We start from the raw sequence: 13,550 nt of genomic DNA, 5'->3' as shown, positions 1-13,550 counted from the left end.
GCCTTGAATTTATTAAATTTGCTGAAAGATACAACTACGCTTTAAACACAGCAGTGATACACAGCTATACAGTAAGAACCTTTCTTGAACCAATCAAGTCATGATCATCCACTTTTTATTTAAAATATCATATACATGTAAATGAACTACAAATGTCAACCAGATGCTAAACTATCAAAGGTTTTCAACATTTTGCTTTAATTTAAACTGTGTTTGAGAGCTAAAGAGAGCTGATTTAAATTAGTATATGAGCCATGAAATAAAAGTGATGTCTCAAAATTAAATGTGGGAATTAAAATTAACATAACATTTAAATTAAAATTTAATATCAATTAAAATTTAATATTGTAACTAGTATTTAACTATTAAAATTAATTAAATAATAAATCAAATGTCCAGAATTCAGTCCTGTGCGAGGCAAACCTTCTTCCTAAAGCTGTTAGCGAGGCGACAGACACAGCTGTTATTATATTAAATCTAAAGATTATCCATGCTAAATCATTTTGCACAATAATTACTCACCAAAGAACTCCTCACAATCAGAAAATCCTCCCAAATAACTGCATCAATAACACTATTGATTCCTTTAACAATTAAAATTAAACCAAAGCATAGAATACATTGTTTTATTTCCTCTAATACTCTGAACAAGACATAATCTGTATCTCTAGTTATGAAAACATTCCGAATAATGAGACTAACAATATGTTCTTCCTGGTAAATCAGTAAGTTTCAACATTGATTTTGTAAAAGCCAAAACTTATGAAAGAAAAATCATGAGGGTAAAACATTTCTAGTGTGACTTTTCATCACTACGCTTAATATTTTTTCATAAGTCGTCTGATGTCTATCATATCATAAATAAATAGAACAAAAACAGAAGCGAGAGGCTAATTTGCAAAAAACTGATTTCTTACAATAAGAAATACAGCTACTAATGCAGCTAGTAATTAGTCTCAATAAAACTTGGTGGACTAATTTTATTAATAGAGATAAACAATCTACAAGTTAATAACTCTATGAGGCACTGAATACAAAATATCTATTGACTCATTCGCAACCGACTAACTTTCATGTTATCCGCCTTTAACACCCGCCGTTTCTTAGAAAAATGTTATAATTTAAAAGTTGATTAGCACCAAAATTCACATTACAGTTATTTGATATCAAAAGATCCACGATGTCTGTCTCTGTTGTATTGTAAGTGCCAAATATGTAGAAATGCGATTACAAGCTCTTAAAAGCATAAAAACGAAAAGCCGCCGTAGATTGCAATCTGGTTATTTCTCTGACGTAGTCATTACAGTTTGGCTATCGTCTTGTCATGTGATGTTCTCACGTGAATTGAAAGGCCAATAAAAGGCTCTATATAAAACTTATCGTAGCATTAGTTTATGACCAACACTTGGTGTTTTACCAAAGACCCCGTATCAAATATAGATGCTCGCTACTTTACAGTTTTGGTTCGGCATTACAGTATCTAATCGTCGAGTCGTAATCTGATCATGTGACCCAATACTTCGCAAATAATTTTTGCAGCACTTTTGGATTATCACAGGTGACCAAAAGGTTCATCATGATTATCAGACAATGATATGTACTCCTTCAAGCTTGGGTTAAAAATTAAATGAACTTTTCGGTAAGCTATAAGATAACACTGCTAAGAGTGACAGCATTACAATGATGATAAAACAGACGTGTAAGAACAATAGACATAGTTTTATTGAATGCATGAAGAATATTTGTAAAAATATTTTGACAACTGAGGTTGCATGAAAGTGTAAACAGGAACCATCCTGTAACCACTACGCCCCATTTGAGCCGTTTTGGAAACCTAATCCAAATTACGGCGGTCTCGTGTGGCTTCGATTAACTGTTCGTTTTCTAGCAATTTGATGTTTTAGTGTTCATGTTTAAACATCATTTAAAATTGTAATTTCAGTAATTTTTTACATTTTTTTACTATTTCCGACCTATAAAAAATTGCTAATAGTAATGAGTTTGGTTGCTCTGAGACCTCTTCAGTAAATAAAGATAGATCTGTTATATGACAGGTTTAGAGGATTTTTGAATATTGCTGTCAGAAGTTTAGATAAGGTCGGACCACTGCTGTAAGAGACTAAACAAAATTTTCCATAATATCAGCAAGTTCTATGGTGAGCATTAACATATTTGAAATCATTAACTAACAATAATTTAGTCTTCGTAAGAATATTTAGCATTTTTTGTGGCTGCCATTTGTATTTTGACCGGTTTACAGAAGCCCATCTTTAACCAATAACAGCGGTTTTGGTAAAAACTCAATGCAGGTTTAAATTGGTTCAGACTACTCAAGGTTTAAGTAATCTGAATAAAACAGCAATAACAATATTAATACTTTAGATTAATAATAGTAATAATCTACATGTACTACGTTAGATTAAGAAAGGTGCGTATCAGAAAAATAATGAAACTTCATAAAAGTTTTGGATAATTCCTACACTTTGATTCTATTTTAATACATTTTTAGGGTAAAGTCACCAACTTAAAGTAGTCAATATTTAATCAGCAGCAAGTTTATCATGTCTGCTCATAAAAACTTCATCGCAGTTCATACAAACTATGTGTATATTTACCTATCTGGGAGTTGGCTTATCTTGCAACCAAACAGATTCAGCTCTTCTAGTGAACTCAATGCAGTGATAGACTCAGGGAGCACTTCAATGAAATTACTAAAGAGATCCAACTTTCTCAGCGATTTCAGAGAGCCCAAGCTGCAAATAAATTATATTAAACAAATATTTCTCGAATGAAATTTTCATATCCTTAGCCTTAAATTTATTAAAGTTGCTAAAAGATACAAATACGCTTTAAACACAGCAGTGACACACAGCTATACAGTAAGAACCTTTATTTAACCAATCAAGTCATTACCATCAACTTTTTATATAAAAGATCATATAAATGAGCTACAAATGTTTACCAATTGCTAAACTATCAAAGGTTTTCAACATTTTGCTTTAATTTGTAACTGTGTTTGAGCGCTAAAGAGAGCTGATTTAAATTAACATGTGAACCACGAAATAAAAGTGATGTCTCAAAATCAAATGTGGGGATTAAAATTAACATAACATTTAAATTAAATTTAAATATTAATTAAAATTAAATATTTAAAAAAATATTTAACCAATTAAAATTACTTAAAAATTAAATCAAATATTCAGATTTCATTCCTGTGCGAGGCAAACCTTCTTCTTAAAGTTTTTAGCAAGGCGACAGACACAGCTCTTAATATACTAAACCTAAAGATTATATTTACTAAACTATTTTGCACAAGAATTACTCACCAAAGAACTCCTCACAATCAGAAACTCCTATCAAAAAAGCTGCATCAATAACACTATTGATTACTTTTACAAATAAAATTAAACCAAAGCATACAGTACATTGTTTTAGTTTCGCTAATAATCTGAACAAGACATAATCTGTATCTCAAGTTATGAAAACATTCCGAATAATGAGACTAACAATATATTTTTCCTGGTAAATCAGTAAGTTTCAACATTGATTTACAAAAAGCCACAAATATAGTGAAAGAAAAATTATGTGAGTAAAACATTTCTACTGCGACTTTTCATCACTGCGCTTAATCTTTTTTCATAAGTCGTCTGATGTCTATCATATCATAAATAAATAGAACAAAAACAGAAGTGAGAGGCTAATTTGCAAAAAACTGATTTCTTACAATAAGAAATACAGCTACTAATGCAGCTAGTAATTAGTCTCAATAAAACTTGGTAAACTAATTTTATTAATAGAGATAAACAATCTACAAGTTAATACCTCTATGAGGCACTGAATACAAAATATCTATTGACCGATTTGCACTTGACTAACTTTCATGTGATCCACATTTAACACCCGCCATTTTTCAGAAAAATGCTATAAGTTAAAAGTTGACTTGCACCAAATGTCACATTACAGTTATTTGGTATCAAAAGATCCACTATGTCTTACTCTGTTGTGTTGTAGGTGCCATATATGTGGAAATGCGATTACAAGCTCTTAAAAGTACAAAAACGAAAAGGCGCCATATAATGCAATCTGTTTATTTCTCTGACGTAGTCATTACAGTTTGGCTATCGTCTTGTCACGTGATGTTCTCACGTGAATTGAAAGGCCAATAAAAAGCTCAATATAAAACTTATCGTAGCACTAGTTTATGATCTACGCTGTGGGTTTCACCGAAGACCCCAAATCAAATATAGATGTTACCTACTTCACAGTTTTGTTTCGGCATTATCTATTCGTCGAGTCGTAATCTGATCATGTGAGGCAATACTTCGCAAATAATTTTTGCAGCACTTTCTGATTATCACAGGTGACCCACAGGTTTGTCATGATTATCAGACAATGATATGTATTCCTTCGAGCTAAGGTTAAAAATTAAATGAATCTTTACGGTAAGTTATAAGATATCACTGCTAAAAGTGACAGCATTACAATAACGATAAAACAGATTCGGAAGAACAATAGACACGGTTTTATTGAATGCTAAAGTATATTTGCGAAAATATTTCGACAAATAAAGTTGCATGAAAGTGTAAACATGAACCATCCTGTAACAACTACGTCCCATTTGAGCCGTTTTGGAAAGCGAATCCAAACTACGGCGGTCTCGTGTGGCTGCGATTAAATGTTCATTTCTTAGCTTTTAAGAGCTTGTAATCACATTTCCATACATTTTGCACCTACAATGCAAAAGAGTATTACGTTGTGAATCTTATGATACCAAATAACTGCAATCAGAATTTTGTTGCAAGTCAACCTTCAGGTTTTCATGTTTCAAAAGGGCAATTTGATGTTTTAGTGTTCATATCCATTAAAATTGTAGTTTCAGTAAATTTTGACATGTTTCTACTAGTTCCTATCCTTAAAAAATTTTCAGCGCCCTTGTAAGTTGGCAAATAATTTCATTGCTAATATTAATACGTTTGGTTGCTCTGAGACCTCTTCAGTAAATAAAGATAGATCTGTTATATGACAGGTTTAGAGGATTGTTAAATATTGCTGTCAAAAGTTTAGATAAGGTCGGACCACTGCTGTAGGAAAGTAAACAAAATTTTCCATAACTATCAGCAAGTTTTATGGTGAGCAGTAACAAATTTGAAATGATTAACTAACAATAATTAAATCTTTGTATGAACATTTATCAATTTTTATGGCTGCCATTTATGTTTTGACTGGTTTACAGAAGCCCATACTTATTCAATAACAGCGGTTTTGGTAAAAACTCGATGCATGTTAAAATTAGTTCAGACTACTCAAAGTTTAAGTAATCTGAATAATACAGCAATAAAAATATTAATCCTTTAGATTAATAATAGTAATTATAATCTTCTACATTAGATTAAGAAAGGTGCTCATCAGAAAAATAATAAAACTTCATGAAAGTTTTGGATAATTTCTACACTTTGATTCTATTTTAATAGATTTTTAGGGTAAAGTAACCAACTTATAGTAGTCAATATTTAATCAGCAGCAAGTTTATCATGGTCGCTCATAAAAACTTCATCGCAGTTCATACAAACTATGTGTATATTTACCTATCTGGGAGTTGGCTTATCCTGCACCTTGACAAGTTCAGCTCTTCTAGTGAACCCAATGCAGTGATAGACTCAGGGAGCACTTCAATAGGATTTCCATGGAGATTCAACTTTCTCAGCGATGTCAGAGAGGCCAAGCTGCAAATGAATTATATAAAACAGATTTTTCTCTCATGAAATGTTCATATCCTTAGCCTTAATTTTAATAAATTTGCTAAAAGATACAAATTTGCTTTAAACACAGCAGTGATACACAGCTATACAGTAAAAACCTTTATTTAACCAATCAAGTCATTATCATCAACTTTTTATTTAAAATATCATATAAATGAGCTACAAGTGTCTACCAATTGCTAAATTATCAAAGGTTTTCAACATTTTGCTTTAATTTTTAACTGTGTTTGAGCGCTAAAGAGAGCTGATTTAAATTAGCATGTGAACCATGAAATAAAAGTGATGTCTCAAAATTAAATGTGGGGATCAAAATTAAATTACCATAAAATTTAAAATAAATTTAAATATTAATTAAAATTACATATTTAAAAAAATATTTTAATAATTAAAATAAATTAAATATTAAATCAAATATTCAGATTTCATTCCTGTGCGAGGCAAACCTTCTTCCTAAAGCTTTTAGCAAGGCGACAGACACAGCTCTTATTATATTAAAGCTAAAGATTATCCATGCTAAAATATTTTGCACAAGAATTACTCACCAAAGAACTCCTCACAATCAGGTGCTTACTTATTCTGAGACAATAAAAATAACTGAATCAATAACACTATTGATTAAATTTACCAACAAAATTAGACCATAGCATACAATAGATCAGTGTAAGTTTCTATAATAATCTGAACAAGACATAAGCTGTATCTCTAGTTATGAAAACAATCTGAATAATGAGACTAACAATATATTCTTCCTGGTGAATCAATAAGTTTCAACATTGATTTTAAAAAAACCACAAATATAGTGAAAGAAAAATCATAAGGGTAAAATATTTCTACTGCGACTTTTCATCACTGCGCTTAATTTTTTTTTATAAGTCTTCTGATGTCTATCATATCATAAATAAATAGAACAAAAACAGAGGGGAGAGGCTAATTTGCAAAAAACTGATAAAACTTGGTAGACTAAATTCATTAATAAAGAGAAACAATCTACACGTTAATAACTCTATGAGGCACTGAATACAAAATATATATTGACTCATTCGCAACCGACTAACTTTCATGTGATCCACCTTTAACACCCGCCATTTCTTAGAGAAATGCTGTAAGTTAAAAGTTGACTCGCAACAAAATTCATATTACAGTTATTTGGTATCAAAGGATTAACCATGTCTTACTCTGTTGTGTTGTAGGTGCCAAATATGTGGAAATGCGATTAAAAGCTCTTAAAAGCACAAAAACGAAAAGCCGCCATAGATTGAAATCTGTGTACTTCTCTGACGTAGTCATTACAGTTTGGCTATCGTCTTGTCACGTGATGTTCTCACATGAATTGAAAGGCCAATAAAAAGTTCAATATAAAACTTATCGTAGGACTAGTTTATGATCAACACTTTGGGTTTTACCGAAGGCCTGTATCAAGTATAGATGCTCGCTACTTTACAGTTTTGTTTAGGCATTATCTAATCGTCGAGTCGTAATCTGATCATGTGACCCAATACTTCGCAAATAATTTTTGCAGCACTTTTCGATTATCACGGGTGACCAACAGGTTTGTCATGATTATCAGACAATGATATGTATTCCTTCGAGCTAAGGTTACAAAGTTTAACAATTTTTTACGGTAAGTTATAAGACATCAGTGCTAAAAGTGGCAGCATTACAATGACGATAAAATAGACGCGTAAGAACAATAGACATAGTTTTTTTGAATGCATGAAGTATATTTGTGAAAGTATTTCGCTAATATTTCATTAAAGCAGTACTGCTAAAGGCCGGTAACAATGTAAGATCATTGTAAGATGTAACAATCACTGTAACATTCATATGCTGCTGTTGTTGTGCTGCTATTTCTAACCTGATTTAGTTTTAAAAACTCTGATGCACCTTGGCTCAATATCCAGTGGTATACAAATCTCCTTTTACACAGTTTCTGTAACATGTATGTATACGTTTAATCACCTGATTACACTAATTCCTGCATTTCGTTGTTTGCATCATTTTTTTTATCTTCTATTCCAACTGATTTCCGTTTAGTTGTTGCGGTAGTTTAATCCATCTTTTACAAATATTGTATTATCCATATCATACATTCATGAGCATTATCACTTAAATCTTGAAAACTCAGCAAGGGTGACATTTTAAATTAAAAAAAAAACATTGTTGGACAATTGAAATAAAATTTAAGCTAATTTACTTCTACTACTTTTGGTGCACAAAACAATACAATGTTGCAAACTGAACTATTGTTTTTAAAGACATGCTAAAGTGTTGGGTTATTTAAACAACTGTAGCTACGGCAACAAGCACTAATAGAAAGTAAATTATAACTAAAACCATATTAGTACAAAAAAGTAATGATAGACCAAGATTACAATTTAAATAAAATCTTACATTAAAACTGATTTATGTCTTATTGCGATTGTTCATAACTAGATAAAATATAGATTATATTAAAAAGCAACAACTTTTAAAGTCATGTCAGTGCATTTGCATCTTCAGATGATGAAACAAAAAAAGATCAGCTAGTGCCCTTGGTACACTTTCACACAAACTACTTGTACTACAAGGTCTATGTTGGCTTTGCTATAAGCGAACAGTGAAAAGAAAGTATTGATTGTAATGTATTTTTAAATATTATATATACACAAAAATAACAAAAAATGTTTAGTAATTAAAAAGGATACCAGTTAAACATTTTCAAAAATTGAAAAGTAAATTTTAGGTTCCATACAGTTATATTGGTGTAAATCATGTAATAATCAAATATAATATAAAATATGATATAATATTCTTCTAAACTTACATAGAGTTCTAGGTGAAAAAAGTGAACTTTTTGCTCAATCCCAACTATCCTTTTTTACACCCTGGCATAATGTGAAAATAAATTTTCTCATTCTAATCACTAGAAATCCCCTTGTCATACAGCCCACGACCAAAGTGATGTTGGAAAAAAAAGGGTACTGATGGTTGAGAAATGCAATATTAGCAGTCAAATTGCACTGCAGTGCAATAGAATAACTGCAATGGTAGCCGTAACCTACTCAGTGTTATTATGTACAACAAACAGCAATAATGAAAGGAAAAGATTATCTTTATATATCTCCCCCGCAATAGGAAAAATGCAATATTAGAAGCAAAATGCGCTGATATTATTAGAATAACCAATATTATTAAAAGTTGACTTGCAACAAAATTCACATTACAGTTATTTGGTATCAAAAGATTAACCATGTCTTACTCTGTTATGTTGTATGTGCCAAATATGCGGAAATGTGATTACAAGCTTTTAAAACCTCAAAAACAAAATGCGGCCGTAGATTGGAATCTCTTTATTTCAATGACGTAGCCACGAAATTTGGTTATCGTCTTGTCACGTATGTTCTCTCGTGAATTGAAAGGCCAATACAAAGCTCAATATAAAACTTATAGTAGTACTAGTTTATGACAAAAACTTCGGGTTTTACCAAATACCCTGTATCAAATATAGATGTTTGATACTTTACAGTTTTGTTTCGGCATTATTCAATCGTCAAGTCGTTCTCTGATCATGTGACCCAATACTTCGAAAATAATTTTTGCAGCAATTTTCGATTATCACAGGTGACCAACAGGCTCGCCATAATTATAAGACAATGATATGTACTGCTTCGAGCTAAGGTTAAAAAGTTTAGCAATTTTTTACGGTAGGTTATAAGATATCAGTGCTAAAAGTGACAGCATTACAATGACGATAAAATAGACGCGTAAGAACAATAGACATAGTTTTATTGAATCGTGAAGTATATTTGTAAAAATATTTTGACGAGTAAGGTTGCAAGAAAATGTAAACAGAAACCATCTCTCACAACTACATCACATTTGAGTCGTTTTGGAAAGGGAATCCAAACTACGGCGGTCTCGTGTGGCTGCGGTTTTCTGTTGGTTTTTGAGCTTTTAAGAGCTTGTAATCACCTTTCCACATATTTTGCACCTACATCACAGCATAGTAAGACATGGTGAATCTTTTCATATCAAATAACGGTAACGTGAATTTTGTTGACCTTCAATATAGTGATACAGTAATTATATAAAACCAATGCACAATTTTGTTTACATTTCAAAACGTCATAGCTAACAATATCAAGAAGTAGGGTTATTCGTACAGATTTTTAGAAAATCTATTTAACAAAACTATTTAGAAAATAATAACAGTAGCATATTGCACAACATCGGTCACTATATACTTCGATCTTGTAAATTTGAACACTTATTCTTGTAATTAAATCCTATAAAATCGAATAATTATTCTTATAATTAAATATTGTAATAATCTCATGCCTATCGTTAGAAAAAAATCATCGTGATTTCTTTTGCTTTCACTGCTTTGGACATCAGTTGAAATACCAAAGTATTCATGAGTGTCCAAAATGTCAGTTACTTTAAAATCGACAAAAAAGAAACAAAGTTTTCAGTACTTCTATGTTAATTACAGAAAGCTGCGGCAATTGGAACATGCTATAGACTAGTAAAATGTGCAGGTTTTTTGTGAAATGCGCATGACTTGATGGTTCTATTCTCTGTCGCTCGGTGTTTCAATCGCCGGTCTTAATTTTGATAAAAATAAGGCTTGTCAAATATTAACAACGATTTTAAGTGAATTAATCTGTTTATTTATGGGATCAGATGGGAAAGGATTAGGAAATTTTCTACAAATTACACAGACTTGGTAACATATTTAAATAGGTTTATATGTGTTTTGTATCATTATTATACTTAAACGACTCCATTGAAAATTGTTAACTTTGTTGATGAGATTTCGGTACAAGGGTTGGCGACGGCCGTTGATGAAAAAATTTTGTGAGTTTTGTGCACATAAGCATTTATCATAAATCTCCCAAACAATCGCTTACCTCGTGTTTGGTCGTTGATTTACCTTTTTCCTCAGGAACATCATAATTCAATATGAGTTTCATTACCCCTTTTTTTGATATACTCGGTTTGGGAAGAGATTTTAAAGAACCAGAAATTGAAAAAATCTTCAAATGTTCATACCTCAAAATTGACAAGAAAATATTTTTAATGCTGATGAATCTTTTTTGTGAAATTGAAAAAAAGTTTTACAATCTCTGCATATCATTTTGTATGGAATTTATAACTAGTTAAGAACAGCCTATGCAAGAATGTTTTACTATATTTACAATAACTTTTTTAAATCTCTTTAATGTCGACCCTCTGAGATGAAAAAAAGCTAGCTAGTCAGACAATACAAAACATCATTTAGTTATCCAATTTTAACAATAACTGAAATCAAGTAATCAATTAATTCTCATCAAATGAGAAAATTTGCGCAATATTTGAAACAGTTGAAATCAATTTCAGTGTATCCTCCGTTAGTTCATTGAAAATACAGTTTTAATTTTCTGATGAAGAGCCAGTAGACAATTGCAGTTCTGACCAAAACGGTTTTGCTCAAGCATTATACCAAGTTATATATACATTATAAACCATTTTAAAAACCAATTGCGTAATTATATAGTTTTTACATTGCTACATTGTTTCTCTCTCACTCTCAGTAGAGTTTAGCTAACAGGTGTGTAAAAGTTTTCTCAAGTGTTCCAAGGTTACAAGTCATATCGTGATACTGGTGCATATATGAATAATACATAAATAATATATAAATGATGTCCAGATAACTTAATAACCAACAGTTAATGCAGATAACACTTGTATGCCATTGAATTATCATGATTTGTGCTAACAGGGACTAGAATATTTTTATCATATTGGTAGTGTATCTTCAACAAAGTTTCAATAGTCCCACGACCACACGAGCGGAGCGGAAGTGTGGGAGTTTTATGATAAATGCATGCGCACACAACTTACGAAAATTATTCATCAACAATGAGACGAACCCTCGTCAAGAAATTTCATCAAAAAATTTAAGCATCGGAATTTAAAGTCGTTAAAGTATAATAACGATACAAAACACATTTAAACCTATTTAAATATGTTACCAAGTCTTTGTAAACCATCGATAATATCTTAAAACTTACCCATCTGATCGGATTATACACAAATTGACGGATTAATTTGAACGTAAATTGCCACAAAAAGCTTGAAAAGCTCGGTTTAATAAAAGTTAAGACCGAAAATTGAAACGCCAATAAAGCCGTGCGACCGATTGTAGAACTATTTAGCAGTGCGCATTTCACGATAAAACCGTGCTCATTTCATCAGTCTATGGCATTTTTCACTTGTAATCAAATTTATTCGAAGGTTTCTGTAATAAACGTAGACCGTTTGAGGCGTAGACCGATTTACAGGTACGAAATTGTGGTACACAGTTTATCAGCCTGTGTTTTTTGTCCAATCACCGAAGGTTTCATTATTTGAAACGTTAACCGAAATTCTTTACAACTTATGTACAAGCTAGGGCCGAACTACAACGCCCCTTCATGACGAGAACATTTTTTATTTTGCTACAGTTTTATACGCGTGAATACTCTTATTCGCTTTCTGTTAAAGATCGCTTATCAAAGCCATTCCACATTCAACGCAACCAACTTTTAAACTGTGTATAGTACACAGTAGCTTGCCATTTTACTTCTAATTTTGCATTTCAGAGTTATAATAAACATATTTCTTTATTGTTGTTGAATTACATACATTACAGTAAATTAGGCCTACAGCTTTATAACACTTTAATAACAGCTTTTATTTTGCTGCAGTTTGCAGAAATCTTCGAGACGCATGAACGCTCATAGGTTTTCTATTATTGTTGTATTACTATATTAACAATATTGGTTATTTTAATAATATCAGTGCATTTTACTTATAATATTGGCCAACATTGCATTTCTCCTATTGCAAGGGAGAGATATAAACGTGTAATATTTTCCTTTCATTGTTGTTGTTTGTCATGACCAAACACTTTTTAAATAAATTTTCTAAAAACCTATATAAATACCACTTCTCGATATTGCTACCTATTACGTTTTGAAATGTAATCAAAATTGTGTATTGTTTTTCTATTATTACTATATTAATAAAATTGATTATTCTAAGAATATCAGTGCATTTTACTTCTAATATTGGCCAATATTGCATTTCTCCTATTGCAGGGGGAAAATATAAACATCTTTTCCATTCATTATTGCTTATTGTTGTATATAATAACACCCACACCCAGTACATTACAGCTACCATTGCAGTTATCCTATTGCACTGCAGAGCCATTTGATTGCTAATATTGCATTTCTCAACCATCAGTACCCTTTATTTTTTTGCCAGTATCTCTGGCCATCTCTTTGGTCGTGGGCTGTATGACAGTGGAATTTCTAGTAACTAAAATAGTTACTAAATGTTATGATGATTTATAATAATTAGTCCAGGGCATAATGTCTTCTGTAAGACAAAGATTATTGTTGGTAGCAGAGTTTTAAAATTATGAATTTAATTTTGGCAGCATATCAGCAGTGTGAGTAACTAACATTTGTCAATATTTTGTATATCACTCACTACATAAAAGTTTTTACATCAAGAGTGTCTAAGATATTAGTATTATGCTGCTAATTGATTATCAACAAAGTTTTATAACAGTAACTAGCAGTATATGTAAGTATAACATCAACTATTTAGAAGGTTTTTAGTCAGTATTCAAGATGAAAGTTTCTTCTGTAATCAAAAAACTTTATTTTGAGCACTTTACAAAGTAATGATTTCAGCATTGCCAAAGGTTGTTGCATACCCATTTTGTCAATAATTTTCCTATTTGGTATACTACTCCAACAATTTTCATTGAAATCTTTATAA

This window comes from Watersipora subatra, chromosome 3 (genome assembly GCF_963576615.1).
Source record: "Watersipora subatra chromosome 3, tzWatSuba1.1, whole genome shotgun sequence".
Lineage (NCBI taxonomy): Eukaryota > Metazoa > Bryozoa > Gymnolaemata > Cheilostomatida > Watersiporidae > Watersipora > Watersipora subatra.
The sequence above is the reverse complement of the archived record's forward strand: the minus strand, read 5'-3'. Positions refer to the sequence as shown.